Source organism: Melozone crissalis, unplaced genomic scaffold (genome assembly GCF_028551555.1).
Source record: "Melozone crissalis strain CALT ecotype California unplaced genomic scaffold, PUWL_Pcris_2 ptg000016l_1, whole genome shotgun sequence".
Lineage (NCBI taxonomy): Eukaryota > Metazoa > Chordata > Aves > Passeriformes > Passerellidae > Melozone > Melozone crissalis.
In genome coordinates, this window is record NW_026535794.1 from 9578104 (window position 1) to 9596501 (window position 18398).

Genomic DNA, 18398 nt, shown 5'->3' on the forward strand with positions numbered 1-18398 from the left:
TATTTTCATGGTTTAAATGAAGGTTTTAGTTAGATTAAAGAATTTAACTCTTCAGGGGTAGCAGTTGCATGCCACAGGCATAACACGGATAGAACAAGCTGTAGTGCCAAGTATGTGTGAAGCCTCAGTGATGATGAAAGTTTATTAAATGGGATATGCCTAATTGATCACAATTAGTACAAGTAGTGCTTTCTCCCATCTTTGAGAGACCTGAGAAATTATTTTCAACTCTAGTCAATATGGTTCTGTGCATTTAAGGCAGAAATACGTACATAGTATCTAGGAACATTTATCTCTGTCTGGTTAGAAGCCAGATCTTTGGTGCCTTTGTGTCAGTTACAGCAAGTTTGTAATTTTGAAAGCAAACCATAACCCTCAAACAGTCAAATTAATAAAAAATCCCAATCTCCAAATTCCCAGTCATCTCCTTCTGACCAGTTGAGCATGAGAGGGAGAGGGGGAGGGGATCCTTTGAGCCCAGGCTTGCTCTTGGGTTGTATTGAAACCACATCTTTTAGGAAGGTGGTGGTATTGCCTTGCAGCCTCCAGCCAGTAGTGAGACCCTCACCTTTACTGGTAATCTTTTAGTGCTTAATTACCCTGTCAGCCAGAAAATTACATCTTGTTTCAAGGTTGGATTTGTCTAACTTCCAGCCATTCAATCTTGTTCAAGCTTTTGTCAACAAAGATTGAAAGCCCTTTATTAGGTATCTCTTCCACCAGGGAATACCTATATAAATTGATAGACTCATTGTATAACTTACCTGTTCTGCCTCTAAAAATCACTTCCCAACTCTTGCTTTCCCCATGTCTTCCTGCCAGAGATTTCTTCATACTATATGCTGGATGGTGAGAAACCCATGCTGTCTTCCAATGCTGTCTTCTAATAAGAGATGAAGAAAGATGAAGAAATTATCTAAGAAAGGAAGAGGAGAGGTTCAAAAGGAATTGCTTGGAAGAGGCATTTTCTCTTGATTGCAACTCATTTCTGCAATACTGGTAAGCAGTGCCATGTCCTAGACCACACCTGGCATAAACCAGCCAACCTCCAGCGGTGGGGTCAGCTCCTTTCTGGGAGCTGTTGCTCTTTATAGCACTTGAGGATGTAGAAAGTGCTTTACAGAGAAGCACATGGATTAGGTTCAGGAACACTGGCTAAAGCAGGGATGACCTGTGTGGTGCTCTGCAGAGTCACTGTGAAATCACAGAAAACCCCAACCACTTAATTTAGCAAGTCATGTTAAACACAAAGGAACAGTTACAATTTCACTACCATTTTGCTGTCAAGAAGTCGTGGGTCACCCTACCCCTCCAGTTATTAATTTATATAATCAGCATTTACCTTTCACATGATGAAAACATTAGGACAGACTTGCCATTGTAGAGCATCACTAGATTAGGACAAAAATGGGATGCAGTCCCCATAACATCAAAATGTTGATCTGTAATATGAGCTATTTATACTGTAATATTCGCTATTTGTAGCTGACCAGGTCATTTAGTGTAAAAGGAGAAAGGAATTCAAAATAAGAAGGTGAATGCAGCTCTCCCCCAAGGAGGAGCCATGATTAGAATTCAACCTTTGCTGGTGGTGTAGTTTTTGTGTGTACCCTACGGGTGTAAGTTCTGCAGCAGCGCTTTGTTTCAAACATCTTCATTTTTCCTCTCAGGATGAAGCAAATGTTTTAAATTACAGCTGTAGCATGGAAGAGAGAATTCAACTGAAGCACAAATATGAGTCATGAAAGTGTTTGTGCCTTATTTTCAGGGTAATCACTAAACACCTGCTAAATTACATTTTAAAAAATTACCCAGTATTTCACAGTGGGTTTTATCCTCTTGCTTATTATTTTCTCTCTTAAGCCCCACTCTCAATCCCTGATCTGCGTGGGAAGATTGTCTCATCCATGCAGAGCTCCCAAAACTCAGCAGAGCTCTGCATGTACTGATGCTCTGCCCAGGCAGGGCTGATTACAGGACAAGGACTGAGGTTTGTGCTACAGGGACAGACCTTGGGGCCTTTAGGCAGAGCCTTGGCACAGCACTGGGTACACCAGCACAACATGAGAGAGGAAATCATTACCCAGACAAAAAACATAGACTTTTTCTGAAAGCTAGTGCAGCAGAAATAAAAAACCAAAAGTGAATCATCCACATTGATTGTGTCTAAACTTTACTTTCCCACATGTTGCTGTTTCTTCTGTTAGCAACTTTAGTGTTGTAAAAGTCCATCATGGAGAAGAATGCTGCAGATGGGCACTCTCCTCCCTGAGATGTGTGGTGTATACTCAGTTACTGAGACTCCTGGGAACATGGTGGAGAGCACATGCTCAGTTGTCTGGTTTGCTTTTTATGTTTTCTTCAGTTGTTTTTCAGTCTGGCACTGAGTGGGCAGACAAGACTCTTGAACAATCTGTAATTACATTGTGTCACAGTTGATGAGGTTACAAAGGAGTAAATATCTAGTTGGTTTTAGAGAGGATATTTTTAACAATACTCACTCTACATCTAATAGAGTGCATCTGTGTCCTCTGTGGGCACTTTGCCTTAGATAATATAAAAGGAGAGCAATGGGGAAAAGAGCAGCATAATTATATCTGCATAGTCTTCAGCAGAATCAGTTTCTGCAAATACACACTTGACATTTCAACTATTTCATACCAGTGCTGCTCCTATTGATGCCAGTGGCATCTCTGCCCTTGAATAGGAATAGGATTGAATTCTGACTGTTGAATCTTCTATGACAAGAGAGGTGGAAGTTTCCCAGCATGACCTGATTGCCATAGGGAAAGAGAAAAGTTTTATTAGACCATCATGTCAGTATTTCTTGACCTGGGGTTGTGACTGTGTCTTGACAACCTTCCCTTCTTTTGGATCACAAGGAGAGACCAGCAATCCAATATATTTTCCTGTTGTAACATGGGTCACAGCACAAAATAAAATAGTTCCATCAGCCTGCCTCTGCTGGATTGTTACCTGCTGTGTTTCCACTTCTGCTAGCCAAATGTTGGCATCTCAGTGATACAGAGCAGCCTGCTCTGGACAGTATCACATATCTAAAGTCCTATGAAATCATATTGCATTTATACCACTCAGAGCTGAGGGGAAAAATCCTTTTAAAGAGTCAAGGGCCACTTTCACTTTATAGTGGCAAAGTAGAAAGTTTTGTTTGAAAGGCTGTTGGATACTGATGCTTGAGGTTCTTTGGTGAAGCAGTTACTGGACACACTCATGGTCATATTTATTAATTATTTCTTCTGCAATGGCACCTACGAGTGCATATGCCTGGCGCAAACACCCAGGGTGACATTGCTTGAAAGCCCATCATTTCCAGCCTTCAGGGCAGGTGTGGGAACAGCCAGACTGACTCCCATGAAGCAGCATCAGCTCACTTCAGCTGTTGCTCTACCTTTGCAACCTGAGGATGAGACTCAGGCTATTGGGAACATCCCCTGCCTCTCAGCTTCAACATTCAAGGCTTTGCAAGTAGATTGACCTTGAGCAACAACAGACTTCCCTCTGCACATTGTAATGAAATGGCAGAACTCCCTCTATAGAGGGATATTATTCCCTGGTTTATAGGAGAAATAACTGTTAAAAATACCTATCGGAAAATAAGACAAAATTGAGAAAAGGCGATAGTACACCTAATTTGCTAAAACTTGGACATAAGTGCAGACCTATTTTCTAGAGTTACTTGCTGAATTTTTGAAGAGATTACTAATAATTTGTTTTTGTTTTCCTAGCCTTGCTCTGTCTCTCTTCTTTTCAGCACAGCAGAAATGATCAAGAAATCAGGGAAGTGGTTAGGTGATCTGCCTCTTGAGCAGCCTGCTAACAAACATCTTCTGAATGAGAAAATTCAGATGCAGTGTAGGAGAAATCCATCAGAGCTTGCTTGCTTTTTTCCTTCTCTTTCCTCTAGCCACAGGAGACCAAAGCAATCTCTATCCCCAGAGCCTGTTGTCCTATGGAAGGATTATCCCTTCCTCCAGCATGAAGGGTTATTTGTGTCTTCTTTTCATCTACTATTTACTCTATTTTCCTTGTCTTGAAGTTTTTCCCTTTCTTATTTAAACAGTGTTGCTCTGTTTTTGGCAGTAAGGAGAGCAGCACACAACAGAGCCAGGCCTGCCTTCATCTAAAAGGCAGAAAGAAAAGAGTCCTTTTCCTTCTGGCTTTAACCATGATCTTTGTGAGATCTCTGCCTAATCCTCACCATTCTCGTTCTCTGCTGCTGCCCCTCCTTTGGGCTGCCCACTCAAACACTCCTCCTGCTACTCTTCCCCCTCCTTATGATGTAAAACCTCAACATCCAAGTAATGAATGCTGTCTCACCTCTTTCTCCTCACTCATCTGCCTGCAAGGTGAATGAACGCCCTCACAATGGGAGGAGGAGATAAGAAATTCCCCATGGAAATAGCACAGATACTTAAAATAATTTGGAGCAAAAATCCCTGCAGGTTTATTGAAAACACCCCCCTCGACACACAGAGATTTATTTATCTGCTTTGCTGCATTTTGCTTACGTCAAGAGCTGGATTGCTCCTGTACAGCCCCCTCGCCAGGCAGATAATTGCTACATATTCTTTTGTACTGCTGCCACCACCTCCACCATCGGGCGTTTTCCCAAACAATTGCCTGAGCAGCCTCGGAGCAATCCATCTCCCTGCCGACACTGCTTTGGTATTAGGGGTCTCCCAGGAGCAGGTGAGAGTCTTGCCTCTTTTCTTGAAAATCAAATGAAGTAAATGCGCTGCATTTCTCCTTCCTTCTGCAGATAATTAGCAAAGATGTGAAATAAAGCCTGGGTAGCTCTCTGACAGCTCCAGCCTCTCCTCGATGGTATCTCATTGGCCATCATTTCCATGCAGGCACACCAACTTGATGTAGTGTCATTTATCTTTACCTTTTGTTTACAGCCACTCAGCCCGTTGTCACTCTGTGTGACAGTGCCTGTATTCAAGCCAATATGAATTTATTTTACAAGAAAGACTTTCTGAGAGCAAAGCTGATGCCTCACTAAGGATCCAACTAAACTGCATTGCTGGCAAGACCTTTTCCTTCCCCATCATCCATTATATTCATGATTAAACAAATGATAGCGTAACCTGGCCTTTCTGTTTTTTGTTATTTCCTGCTCAGGGTTTCTTCCATGTGCTGATACTTATCTTTTCAGCTGAATAGTCATTAAAATCTATTGCTATGCATTATGGCAATAACAATTTTTAGGCGTTCTTTGATTTTCTTCACCTGTCTCCAGCTCCTTAAAATTGGTTTCCTTCTCAGCTCCCTGGACATGGGACTGTCAGACTCCATTGCTGTAGGCAGCTGGAGATCCCAAGAGTGCCAGGACTAACCATGGTCCCTTGATTTATCCTAGAAGGATGCCTGACAAATGTGACATCAGTGTGTGTGAGGCAGGGCATAAACAGCTTTTTGTGTGTTGCTGTAGTCACAGCAGCGAGTTTTGGTTTTGAGCCTCTTCCTTTGCTTCCCTTCCCTTTTCCCTGACTGTACAGTGAAGATGAGGGGAGAAGAGCTGGATGCAGGGGCAGCATCCCAGGGAGAGCTGGGCCACATCAGTTTATCCTCCCCTTGCCGGCACTCTGTGGCTTGCCCTTGGACAGAGGCAGGAGGATGCACTCACTCCCTGGGGTTCCTGCATTGTTTCCTTCTGGATAAAGGCAAAGCTGGAGGGAGACAAAGTGCAGGAACTTGTTTTCCATGGTGCGTACCAGAAGCAGGTTCAGCAAAAGAGTTTGCTACATTGTAGACAAGTAATGACTCTCCCTTTTTACTGTTAATATATTCATTGCCACAGTAAATATTTCATTTCCCAGTACTAATGCAGCTCAAGAACCAAGAACATGTGTATTCCCTTCCCTAATGTCTCTTACCCTAACAGTATATAATATCTAATTTCACAAAAAAGCCTGGAGGACTAAGGACATACCTTAAACTGCTTCCAGTCTGTCTACAACTTCAAAACCAAGAACCATATGCAGGGCCCAAATACATAACTGGATGAACTATTTTATGCAAATCTTCTGGTGAACCAAGAAGTTTCCGTGATATTAAATATTTTCATGTTTAAAAAAAAAATCATCAAAAAAAAAATCATCAAAATTCACTGTGAATTTTGCTCTCTAATTTCATAGGAAGTATGCTTCTTTGTAATACTGTCAGGGTGGTATATTTAATTTTTTTTAAATTGGAAAGTACATTTTAGCTAAAAATGGCATGAAAATTTATTTCAAAAAAGTTCTAAATTCTTAACATCAGATGAAAAATAAAATATTTTCATAGATGAAACATTTTACCTGATGTAATGGTTTTAAAATATTTTTCTGTTTGCAAATAAGTAACAAAGTAGTTTGAAATGAGACAGTCATTTCAACATCATTTTTTCAGAATCACTAGTGAGATAAAAAACCTATTATCTGTAAAGCTCACACTAGAAAATCTAATTCATGAGAGTTATGTTGAAAGCATCTTGTGATCTTTAGATGGTAGATGCTGGCACGTGTATTTAGTATATATATGTGTATGTGTGTTTATATATGCACCCATATGAAAGCATGAGCAGATATTTATAAACAAGGGCATTATGCCACAGGGGTTTGCCCTCAGATGTAGTGGCTCCATATAGCTCACGGAGAGGCATGCAGTCAGCATTATTGTGGATATTATTTCTTTACAGCTTTGGACTCAGGCCAAGACTTAAGCACACAGTTATATTTGAGTATATCAGTGCTTGCACTGAGCTTTGTGTGGAAGTTTTCCTTAAGTCTTTCCCAAAAATCTCCCATGAATACACAGTGTGGATTTTGTTACTGACCCTTTTAAGAGTCCCCCAATCCCCAAATTGTCTTTTGCTTTGGCAGCCATGGTGATGTAATACTTGTGTGTGCTGGCAGTGGTACATAGGATGCTGAAGGCAGTGGTTCCAAGCCTCTTGGAAAAGGTGTTCTTGCTGCCATCCCTGGCAATATCAGCAGAGAGAAATTCAGTTCCAAGCCTTCTGTGGTGGGCATGAATCCAGCAACATGGCCCTGGGGCTGTATCTCAGTTTTTCCTGCCTCCTGGGTCAGGTTGGGCTGCCTTTGCCTTTACCCATGGACTTTATCCAGAGTGCATTGAGTGAGAGGTGCAGCAGGAGCAGCACAGCCTGCTCAGCACTGCCCAGCGTGAGCGCTCCTGGGGCGCAGGTGCCACCTCGAGCTGTAGGTGAAAGGAAAGGCAGGGAAAACAAGCAGAGCAGCCTTTGGCTGCACAGAGCTGCAGATCAGGTCCCCAGTGCCCTGCTCCCTGCTGATGGACAGCAGAGTGTTGTGGAGGCAGTGTAGCATAGCTTGTTTAATGCTGCATTATGGTAATGAATACCGGGGAGCCATTAACACGGGAATCTCGGATTGCAAATATAACAAACCACACACTTCAATGTTTTCTAGCAGTGTCCTCTTTGGAGCTGTAAGCACATGATTTTGTTTTTAATCAACTTTCATCCCAAAGCAAATTTTCCCAGCTAAATACCTCTTTAATCAATCTATTCACAAATGTATATATATTTATTTTAATAACATTTTAAAATATTTGCTAGAAACATAATGACAGTTATTTTTACCCATGGTATGTTCTTTACCTATTTAATGTTATACAACCTTTCTAAAACCAAATTAAGCAAAAACATTAGCATCAATCCATTGAATTCAGGTGCTATTAAAATAAAGTAGATGTTTTCAAACACTTGAATGAATGGAAAAATATCGCCTTGACTGTCAGATTGCATTTCTTTCCCGTTGAAGCTAAGTAGGTTAAATTAAGTGACTAATTAACTATGCATCTGCACAATTAGGTGGGCATTTTTATTTTGTTTAACTTATACAGTTATTTCCAACTTGTGAAAAAAGAACTGTAACAAGACAGAGGGAAAACATTCCCCATAGCACTACTGTAGTGTGGTTTTTACTATCATTTCCATTGAAGAGCTGCTGTTAATTACTTAGGCATATAACTCAGGCATAAAAATTTGCACAATGGTGAAATTTATCAGAGAAGATTTTGCTAAGTTTTATTAACTGTTGTTTTTAGGTTAGAAAAGCTGAAACAACATCCAACAACAATAACCACATTTGTTACAGGTGTTCTGAGACACTTTTTGTTGTGAACTGATTTGGTCCAGTCTGGCATTGGGATAAAATTTCCAAAACCATCTCTGGAGCTGCTGCCTGGACTTTTGCCTGTGGTTGCATGAGGGCAAGGCAGGTGCTGCTTTGCACCTGGGGAGCTTCCCAGCTGCCCAAGCCAGTCTGGAGCAAAAGCAGCAATCACAGTTTCAGTTCCTTCAGTTCCCCTTCTGAAGTGCAGGTGGAGGTTCACAAACCTCCAGCAAACATTCAGTGGAAGAAGGGCACCCAAGGCTTCTCCACTTGGAATGAAGCTCTTGCTTCCCATCCTTTACACTGCTCCCCCAAAACTGCATCTGGCTGCAGCATTGTGCTGGATTTCTCACTGAATTTTCTCTTGCACAGAAAAACCAGAAGTGCTTTTTAGTGCTGCCATTCACCAAACCTCCTTTCCAAGATGGTTTTTATCTTGGTTCTTGCCAGAATTCCTGTCACTGGATGGTACAAATGCTGTAAATGGACTAATATGGGCCCAGCAAGTGCTGGGAGTGCTGCTTTGAGCTGAGCTTTTGAAAATAATGAGCTGGATTGTCAGAGTCCTTGGTCAGCAAGGCAAGAGAATGAGAACCCTGCTGCTCCCCTGCTCAGTTTGCAACTCCAGCTGCTGGCCGTGGCAACAATTCAACTGAAACTCTGAAATTCCCTCCAGAGAGAAAGGTCTTTGGCAAGATGGAAATGTTGAGATGTTTTTTCTCCTCCCCTGTAATTTTGTGCCTCTTTTGGCATCAGATGCCTTGTGTCTTCATACAAAAGTTCCTTTCTTTTTCTTTTTTCCTTTATTTTAAGCTGACATTTTGATTCTGCCTTAATTAAACCACTTTGGAAGCAGCATGACTCTGTTTTGGAATGAGTTGCACTGGTACAAGTTTTGTGCAGAGGCATCTTTGTTTCAGAGTGACTACATCCCTTCTGACAGTCCTCCCACAGCTAGCCCACCTTGCCTTGCTTCAGGCCTGCATCAGGATAGGTTTTTTACCTGCACGAATCCTACTGCTCCACAAACATCTGAACAGATGTCACAGGGCACTTTTCATGCCAAGAGAAAACCTTTTTTGCTTTTTCTCCTGTGCTTTTCTGCTTGCCTGACAACCCTCTTGCTCCTTTCCCCCTCCTCCCCTCTTCCATTCAATTACTGACCCAGTGTGGATGTCATGCCTCAGGATTTCTCAGGGCTTTTTTCTCTCCCAGGAGAAGAGCATGTCCAGTCCTCACTGGATCCATTCTTTGCTGTGACCTCCCAGTGTCTGGGGCAGAGCATGCAGGAGGAAAACACTTGTGGGGACAAGGGCCAGCACCCCACTGCATCCAAGGAACACGTGTGGCTTTAGTGTATACAAAGATGCTCTCTTGCTACTCCCTCCACCCAAAGTCGTGCACATGATTTTTCCAAGTTTTAAATAGTTATAAGTAGTGGTTGTTAAAAGATAAGTGATTATTATTTTTGGTGTTGCCCTTCAAACCCACCCTCCTCCTGCCCTGCTCATATGGTGCTCCTACAGCTTTATACTTTAAACAGCTTTGTTTTGTTCCAAGTGTCTAATTTTGCAGCAATTGGCCAAATATCCCACCTCTCCCTTCATGCCCATGTGCTTTATCTTTCTCTGTCTTGCCTCTTCAAAAAGCATTGTAGACATTCTAGTATTTTTGCTTAGCAGATTAAAAAAAAACAAACAACTGGTTCAGAAAAGCCATGAGTGAACTGCCTTTTAGGTTTTTAAACTGTATTTATAGTAGAGGAGGTAAATTGCCAAAATTAAACCATGATAACATGACAAAAACCCATGGAGATGATGAGGCAGAAATTCCTAGACATCGTCTCTTACAACTCCACTTTCAAGCCATGAACTCATTCCCACCAGCTTGGGATGTATTTCTGAGACTAGAAAACATCTTCATGAGGTATCATTGGTTATTTTTAATAAAATCCTTGGAAATTTTAACAATTGAGATTCAAATGGTTTATTATTAAGCCTAGTTATTTTAAGGTGCACTTTTATGATTAAAAACCATATGGGAGAGCATTTAAAGAAAGAAAATTAGTGCTCAGTTTGTGGGCTGGTCTATACCCCAGCAAGGCCTTTCTGACCACCAGCCTGGTACGTGGGCATTGATCCATTTTCCAGGCTTATGGAACCTTTTAAAGCAATATCCATTTCTGTTCTGCAGCCCAACATTTCTGTTCTGCAGCCCAACATTTCAAGAAGTGAAAAGAAATCCATGGAGGTTAAGAAATAATTACAAATCAACTATTAGAATTACAAATATTTTTACCCTGTGCTGTTGCTTAGTGGATTGAAAATTGAGCCCACTTGGACGAATTAAATGAAATGTGGAAAGAAGAATGTTGGGAAGTGATTAGCTGATCCCTCTGTCCTGGAAGTCTGGTTAGTCACTGCTAGGAAATTCATAGCACCCCTAAAGCCAAGTAACCAAACACTGGATTCACAGGATGTCTTCCTAGAGCCTGCACAGCTACTTTGAAAAAAATCCAGCTGTACAGTAAGCATGAAAATGCTCTTAAACTGGCATTAAAAATATCCCTGAATGTGTTAAATAAAATCTTCTATCAAATGCATTCTTTTAGGAGTGGGACAGAACTGAGCAAGGACATGTCAGGCAGAACTAGGTAATTTCTGGAATTCTGGCTCTGTGATCCCTCTCTTGAAAGAGAGACAACAGAAGCAGTTTAATTCCAGGAAAGGAGGCAAAGCAAATGTTTCTCCTTTGAGCAAGCAAAGAGAAGAGGGAAGCTGTGATCATTCCCTGCTCTGCCTGGGCTGCAGGACAGCTCCAAGCTGTCTCCTGTGCAGGGCAGGCAGTGGAATTACAGCCAGCATAGTCCAGTGGGCTGCTCACTGCCCTACCAGCTATGTTTAGTGGTGGGTATTTTCAGCAGCAGGATTTTGCCTTGTAATCCACGTCACACAGCACCTGACTGGCAGATGTCTGGGTACACAGAGAGGCTGGGGGGAATCAGTACTTTGGGAGTGCTGGAGTTTTTTTGGATGTGACTATTTTGATAATATTTTCTTTATTCCAAGAGTGAACTACACCCACAGTTCTGGATGAATAAAAAGCCAGACCTTGCATAAAAACAATCAGTTTTCTAAAGTTGTTGAAATGGCAAGATCTTCAGAAATCTGTCAGTTCATTAATATATAAGAAACCTATGCCAGCTTGCCCTGAAATAATTTAGTAGATAAAATCTCATTTTGCTGATAACTAAATGAGTTTTAGAATATTCAGGGTTTTTTTTTTTTAATCTTGTTTACATTTACAATTCCTCATAACTGTTTATGTCCATTTTATGACTAAAAAAGCATGTCCAAAATCTGTCCCTGGCTGAATTCCTCTGAATAGTTCACTCATTCAGAGCAGCATTGGCTTAGTGCGTTGGTTCAGTGACCAGCGTGATTTTTGAATCAATGTAACACAGGAGAGGGTTTACATTACTGCTGCCACAAAATGTAATCAACTGCCTAGCATACTTGTCTGAAGAATTATTAAAGCATAGAATGCAAAGTGGCAGAAATAGAAGTATAATTCTAGTAAAATCATCAAAGGATGCAATAACCGAGTTAGAAAATGCAGTGACAGATCTAATTAACAAACTAAATTACAATTCAGTCCAAAAATAATTGTCATTAGAAGTAAAATCACATTTCTGTCTGAAGTGTCTCAGCATGTTTGCCATAGTGATTGCTAAAACTAGAAAGAAACCCACTCTCATTATTTTTTTAATGCAATTATTACACACAAAAAATCAGTCATGAAATCGAATATGCCAGTTTAGCAAACGATTCTCAGCTAAGAGCCTTCCCTCTCACACCACAAGGTACGGATTTAGGCTGGCATTGCTGGCTTCCAGCACTTTGTTTTTGTGCTCATGTTGGAGTCAACATTATTTTTGGACTGACTCCTTCCTCCCCAAGACCTCTTTGTATTCTGATTTAAAACAACAGATCGTTTAATTTTAATATTGACCTAATTGCACATCTGAATCCATTGGAAGCTGTCTAACAAAGCAAAAATACTAATAGGACATGTGCCAAGTGCAGTTTAAGTTGGGTTGTTTTTAATATAAGCTGAAGAGCTTTTGTATTAAGCTCTAACAATGGCTAATACAGCTGCTGAGCTGATTACTTAAGCAACTTCTGGGTATATTCACACGTCAAATTTGAATTCCAAGTATTTTGCATACTGTTTCCACCTATATAATTGTCCACTGGCCCTTATCATTATTTATTATGCAAAACTGATTTTTTTTTTTTGAAGCGTGAAGAATGAAGTAATTTAGTATGCAAACAGTTAAAACTCTCATGTGGATTCTGATTTCGTATGTGTTGATAAATTCACTTACGATGACTGACAGTGTGAGATTTTTTGGGGTCATATCGGTCACTCTTTCCATGACACTGATGAAAATGATAAACTAAATGCCAGAAGTGTCCCTGGCGCATCATAGGATGAAATGTGTAAAATGTCAGTGTCTAGCCTGTGTCTATTAATAACTAAATATGATTGTGTGTAATGAGCAGAGATTTTCATGTTGATTGAAGTATGATTTCTTTTGATCTTCCAGATGTTGCTGCTTAGAAATTCATATTGCTCTTTTGCTGCTAAATGCATAATGACCTTTTAAAACCTTTTAACTGTTAAAACCCCTATTATTTTCAACAACATAGTCAAGTTTCCATCTTTTTTTTTAAATGTTGATTGGAAGTTTCTTTCTCTTCCCATCCTCACCTTCCCTTTTGCTTTCTCTTTCTCTCTCTTTTTTAAACCCTTCTTTTCCTCTAATACATTTCTCCAGCAAAATTCCTGACATCACACAGACTCCTGTGCTCAGAGGGGCAGGCAGCATAAGAGGGCAGGACCCTGTTGTCACTTGTGTCACTTCTACCCCCTAAATGTCCCAGGCTGTTACCCAGCATTGCTGGAAAATTTGTCCTGAGCAACCATTTCAGGCAAACACCCAGGTGTCCTCATTCCTGAGGTAGAAAAGGAACAAAGGCAGGTGTCAGAAATGAAGAATCGTGTAGCTGACGTTGATAGTGGAGTGATCTGCTCTGAAGAAAGGAATTGTGGAGCATTGTAAGCTTTCTGCATGAATAATGCATTTGTGTCGCTCATTTTTGGGCTTAGTCACACCCTGCCTTCCACATTTGGCCCCTTTATGGTTGCACCTGTGCATGAATGGTGACTGCCTGAGAGCCTGCAAGAATAAAACCAGTCCCTGAGTAAAGGCAGCAGCAGCAGCAGCAGCAGTGTAAACATCTCTTCATTATTCAGCTTTTGTGCCAATCCCACGTTGGCACAAGGCTGTCTCTGGCCTGTGTGACTCAGCCATGTGAATGCAGGAGCTGTTCTGCACCCTGAAGGTGTTTCAGGCACTTGACTGATTCGGTCAGCAAAGAAAGGAATCTCTGCTCCTTGCACTTCTGCCAGTATGAATTTAGGATGCTTCAAGGGCTCTGAAGGGGCCTCACAGTGCCCAGGTTTCCTGCTCATCACTGCACCACTCCAGCACTGTTCACACCAAAAGGGCCTTGGGACACTGCCCAGGCAAAACTCCCATTTCAAGCAGGGCCAGCACTGGCTTGAGACCTATTTCACCCAACCCATTTCAAGTATTTAGGAGAGGTCTGGAAGGAGAGCTGCATCTGGCTTGTTATGTTTGGAAAGGTGAATACTTATCAAGGGTCAAATCCTCTTTATAGCCTCACTCTGGGCAAATGCAGTGTCTTTGAGCAGGACTCCTATAAATCAACGTGAGGATAAATCTACTTGAAACAGTTTCACCAATTCACTGTAAAATGACTGTTCTATCTAAATACTTCCCAACCTTCCTTTGGGCCCACTAGGAGTTGGTTCAGCTCTTCTCATTACCTGGATGCTGGCACAGGGCCATGCCTCAGGTGTTTTGTGTCCTCTGAAATGGGGAGGTGGCTCATGGATCTATTTAAGCTGTTGTGTAACAGCAGGAAAATGTGCCACCTCTGCTTGGGCAGTACATAGGTGGAAGAGGCAAGAAAGCAAAGTAAAGCATCTAGCAAAAGAAATCCCGCTTCACCAAGATTTTTACACCTTGTTCCTAGAAATATTCAACATAGAAAACAAATTATTTTGGTTTGAATTACAGGTTCTGTGGCAAATATGATGCACAGAGCCAAAGCCAGGAAGATCTGGATCCTTGGAGGCCCAGACCAAGTCTACCATGACAGGTAAAGAGAGTCTGTAGGAGATGATTATTTAGTGATTAAAAATGCTGTCTGTCATATGGTATCTTTGCAATGTCATTGTGAAAATAGATGCATTTTTACTGGTGTCCCTGTGGTTTTGTTTGTCCCTAATGCAATAGTGACAGTCCTGGGGCCCTATTGCTCTCAGCTACCTCTGGTTCCTGTGCAATGTACTGTGTCCTTCATTATGTATTCTGGTCCCATCTGGTCTGACAAGCCTTCTCCATCCTCAGAAGCGATTACAAATAATAATGATGACAAAACCCAAAGAATTTTTGCTTTATTTTGAAAATGATTGTTTTGTGTTGCATGGTGGTGCTTCCTGCCTCTCTCTGGGGTCGCCTGGCAACCATTTGCAAGGCTCCTGCCATCAGCTCCATATCGAGCAAGGGCATCTGGAAGCTCATTGGGGATGGAAACTGCTCCCTTTCACCACCCCTGCTGGCCCTCTGTGGGCAGAGGTGAGGTTACTGGGCATGCAGTGGATTCATGACCATCACTCTGATAGAGGCTATTTAAGCACATTGTAGCAGCTTCATTTGAGTGTTGCCAAAATATTAAAAGAAAAGCTGGTGATAATACAGTATCAACCACCAACACTGCATAATTAAGCATGCATTATTTGCAGTTGATGTTTGTCTGTTTAATAGAATTAAGGATAATTAAGAGGAAACAGTGAGGAGATATCTCTGCACAATATAGCAATCTACCAAAGCAAGTGAAACAGGGAAAGCAATGTCTCTGAGTAGGATTGCCTACCCTGTGTGTTGTTTTCTCCTTTGTTTCTTCAATGGGTCACTCATATATTAAAATTATATATTTGTATATGTACATGCATACACACATGGGTTAAATGAAAAAGGGACAGATCATGCCTAAGGCACATTAAGATTTTATAAGGTCATGCTCAAATTTTGAGAGTAGAGGCATTTGCTACATAGGGCTAAGATGGACATATCCCAACTTTCTCTCATCCAGCATCCTTTCCTTTGTTTTCACAGAGATGCCCTGTGACTGCTCCTGTCTGATCACATTCTCCACTCTCCTCACCCTGAAGCTAACATCTCTGCACTGGCTGGAGTAAGTCCAAAGGTTGTTAAACACTGGTCTGGCCACTGGGTTTTGCTGCAGGAGTGAAAGTGGATGAATGCTTTGTGCCCATCCATACCTTGCTATGAGCTCCTTCTTCTGACATCTCACCTTGGGGCTGAGCCTCCTCCCCTGGCTGTTGTGCCACAGATATAAATCACCTTCTGTAGCTGGGTAACTCTTTACTTTAAGGGTCTGTTCCTTTAAGCAAAAGCAGTAGGAGAGGTGGAGGGAGTGTGGCTGAAGATGTATTTACTTGAAACATCCAGAGCTCTGAATATATCACCAGCATGGGCCAGAATGGCCTGGGGAACATCTGCGCTTCAGCTTTGCTCAACAAAGACAAATATGTCTCACTCAGTGCTTTGTTCTTATATAAGTTTCCATATTGGTAGAAATAATTCAATGTATCTTGGTAATTCTGTTAAGGCAGGCTCACCAGTTTCCCCACTTCAGATTCAATAGTAATTGTGTTGATATTACCTGCAGGTATCTTTGTAGGATAATGCTGTTAATGTCACTACTCCAGAAGCTTTATCAATACATTAATTGGTGCAGGAAAGTTGACAGCCTGCCCTTACAAGTGCCTTGCTTTGAGCAACCTGAAACTGAAATGATTATTTGAAATAATTTTCATTTTTGAGGGTAGTGCTCTGCAGAGGGACAGCAAGAAGCAGCATCCTTAAATGGCAGCCAGGTTTTCTGAGTGGGTAACTAATGCAATCAGTATTTTTGTTTGTTCCTGTAGTGAACACATACCCAAGGGCTTTGGTGAGGATTAGGGTCTCTGTGCTCAGTACCATGTTACAAACAGATTGCAATCAAATGTGGATTCATATATAAGAAAATGTGTGAATAAACTACTCCCTTTCAGAAAAATTGAATTCCTTTCCCAACACATCAATAAGTGTCCTCAGACAGAGGTGGTTGAAAAGAAGAGACAGCTGCCATGTGCAGCAGAGCTTCCTGACGAGGATCCTACATCCTAAAAGACTCCAGCAAGGTGAGTCCCTGCAGTAACACAGAGCTTTGGGGGAAAAATGTGCTCCAAGATAGAAACTTACTGCTCTGGCTTCATTCCTCCAGCACTGCCTTTGCAGACAGGCAGAGCTGGTGGTTCCCTGTGGCAGCAGTGGCTGGCAGACTGCCTTGCTTGGACAAGGCATGTGACAAAGTGCCTTGTCCCCAGTCCCTGCCTGGCCAGTCTCTATTGCACTGTCACAGACAATGATTACTCTCCTTCCCAGGCTTGTCCTGTCCCTTTCTCACCTCATCTCTTGTTCCCACTCACAAAGTTTTCAGGTAGATGGCTCAGAGACAACTTAGAAATGCAATCTTCCCCCAACCTGGTGTCTCCCAGCTTTTCCTGTAGTGAACACATACCTCTAAATACTCTAAATATATGTATATTTTTCTTTTGGTTTTGCAGAATTGAATTTTACCTGTAGTAAGGATCAGCCTTGAGCTGACTTTGCACTCTTAAGCTCTGCTGAGAGCTGATCCTGAATTGCAGATTTTGCCTGGATTTTGCAGAGTTCTCTGAGGTCTAGACCTCCTGACACTGCACAAAAAGCCCTGAAGAGGTATCACAAAGGGGTAATGAGCACTACTGCATGGAAAGGTGGCAGAGGCCCCATCCCTGGAAATAGGAATGCTGACAGGGCTCTGAGCAAACCTGATTTAGTGGAAGATATCCTTTCTCATTCCAAGGGGATTGGATTAGATGAACTTTAAAAGTTCCTTCTAATCCAAACTATTCTATGATTTTATGAATCTACGAAAGAGGCCTGAATCCAGCTATCCAGCTGCTCTAGCTTGCATGTATGGTTGAAATTTTAGAGGCGTGGGCAGAAGGAAAAAGAGATGGATGCAGCTACCTAAATGTTTGTAGAAAATTTTTTTCTTTTTTTTTTTTAGATTGCAGCCAATACAAAGGCATAAGCAATGATAAAGACTTCCAGAGGTTTCTCCTGCCTTTCATACTGGTGATGTGTGAGGAAGGAAGAGGAGACTCACTGGAAATGTTAGTTGTCTTCGTGCCTTTGAAATCTGCTCCATCACCCCTTTCCATAATGGCAGGATTCTAGTACTGGATGGTGCCATTTGTTTTGTTATGAACTCTGTGGCAGCAGTTAGAGCACTGATTTAAGAGGGGGATTATCTAGGTCTCAGCTTTCTCCTGATGCAGGAAAAAATGTCCTAAATGTCCTCCCATTTCCCAGATCTCCAGCCCTGATTTACTGTATCCTGGGTGAGAGCAATCACCAGCTCTTCTTTCCAAGCCACACCATGGTCTGTCATCAGGCATGCACTGGTTTTGCCATGGCTTTCTCCTAGCTTTTATCCAGTCACTCTGAACTCCACCAGCAGATCTGCCCCAGCATGGTGCAGCCACAACAGCTACAGGGAAATGGCTGCACCACCCTGGTGCAGGTATGAGAAGTCTTTGCTCATATGGAAGCTGAGAGAGGGTGCAGGTGCCTGTTGGTCTGTGCTGGGGTTGCTTTAGGATCAGTAATCTCAGCCATGCTGCCTGCACCAGCCACTGCAGCAAAGACGGTGGGCAAACTGAGGCTAAACCTGTGTGGATTTAGCTGTCATCATCCAAATATGAAACTGTTGAAAAGGAGCAGTTTTGACAAACTGGACCAGTGTCTGATATTTGTAGACCAGCATGTGTCTGTGTTCATATTTATTCACACCATTCTTGAATGCTCCAGTTCCTAGATTGGTGTGAGGATAGCTCCTTGGAAATTAATAACTGTTAGAGCTTTGTGGCTCAGTGAGTTGTTTACTTCCTTACATCATTAATACTATCCTTGTAGGGAGGAGGAGTGTTCAAAATAATAAACACTCTTTCCTTCATTAACATGCTGAA

The 18398-nt window shown here is 41.8% G+C and overlaps 1 long non-coding RNA gene across 1 annotated transcript; it reads left to right on the top strand.

Annotated features, from left to right (window-relative positions):
- The first annotated feature begins 14796 nt into the window (after positions 1-14796).
- LOC128935120 (uncharacterized) lies at positions 14797-16455 on the top strand. The gene is made up of 3 exons (XR_008482924.1): positions 14797-14892; positions 15433-15511; positions 16395-16455. It is a non-coding gene; the product is annotated as an uncharacterized LOC128935120 (long non-coding RNA).
- Positions 16456-18398: the final 1943 nt, after the last annotated feature.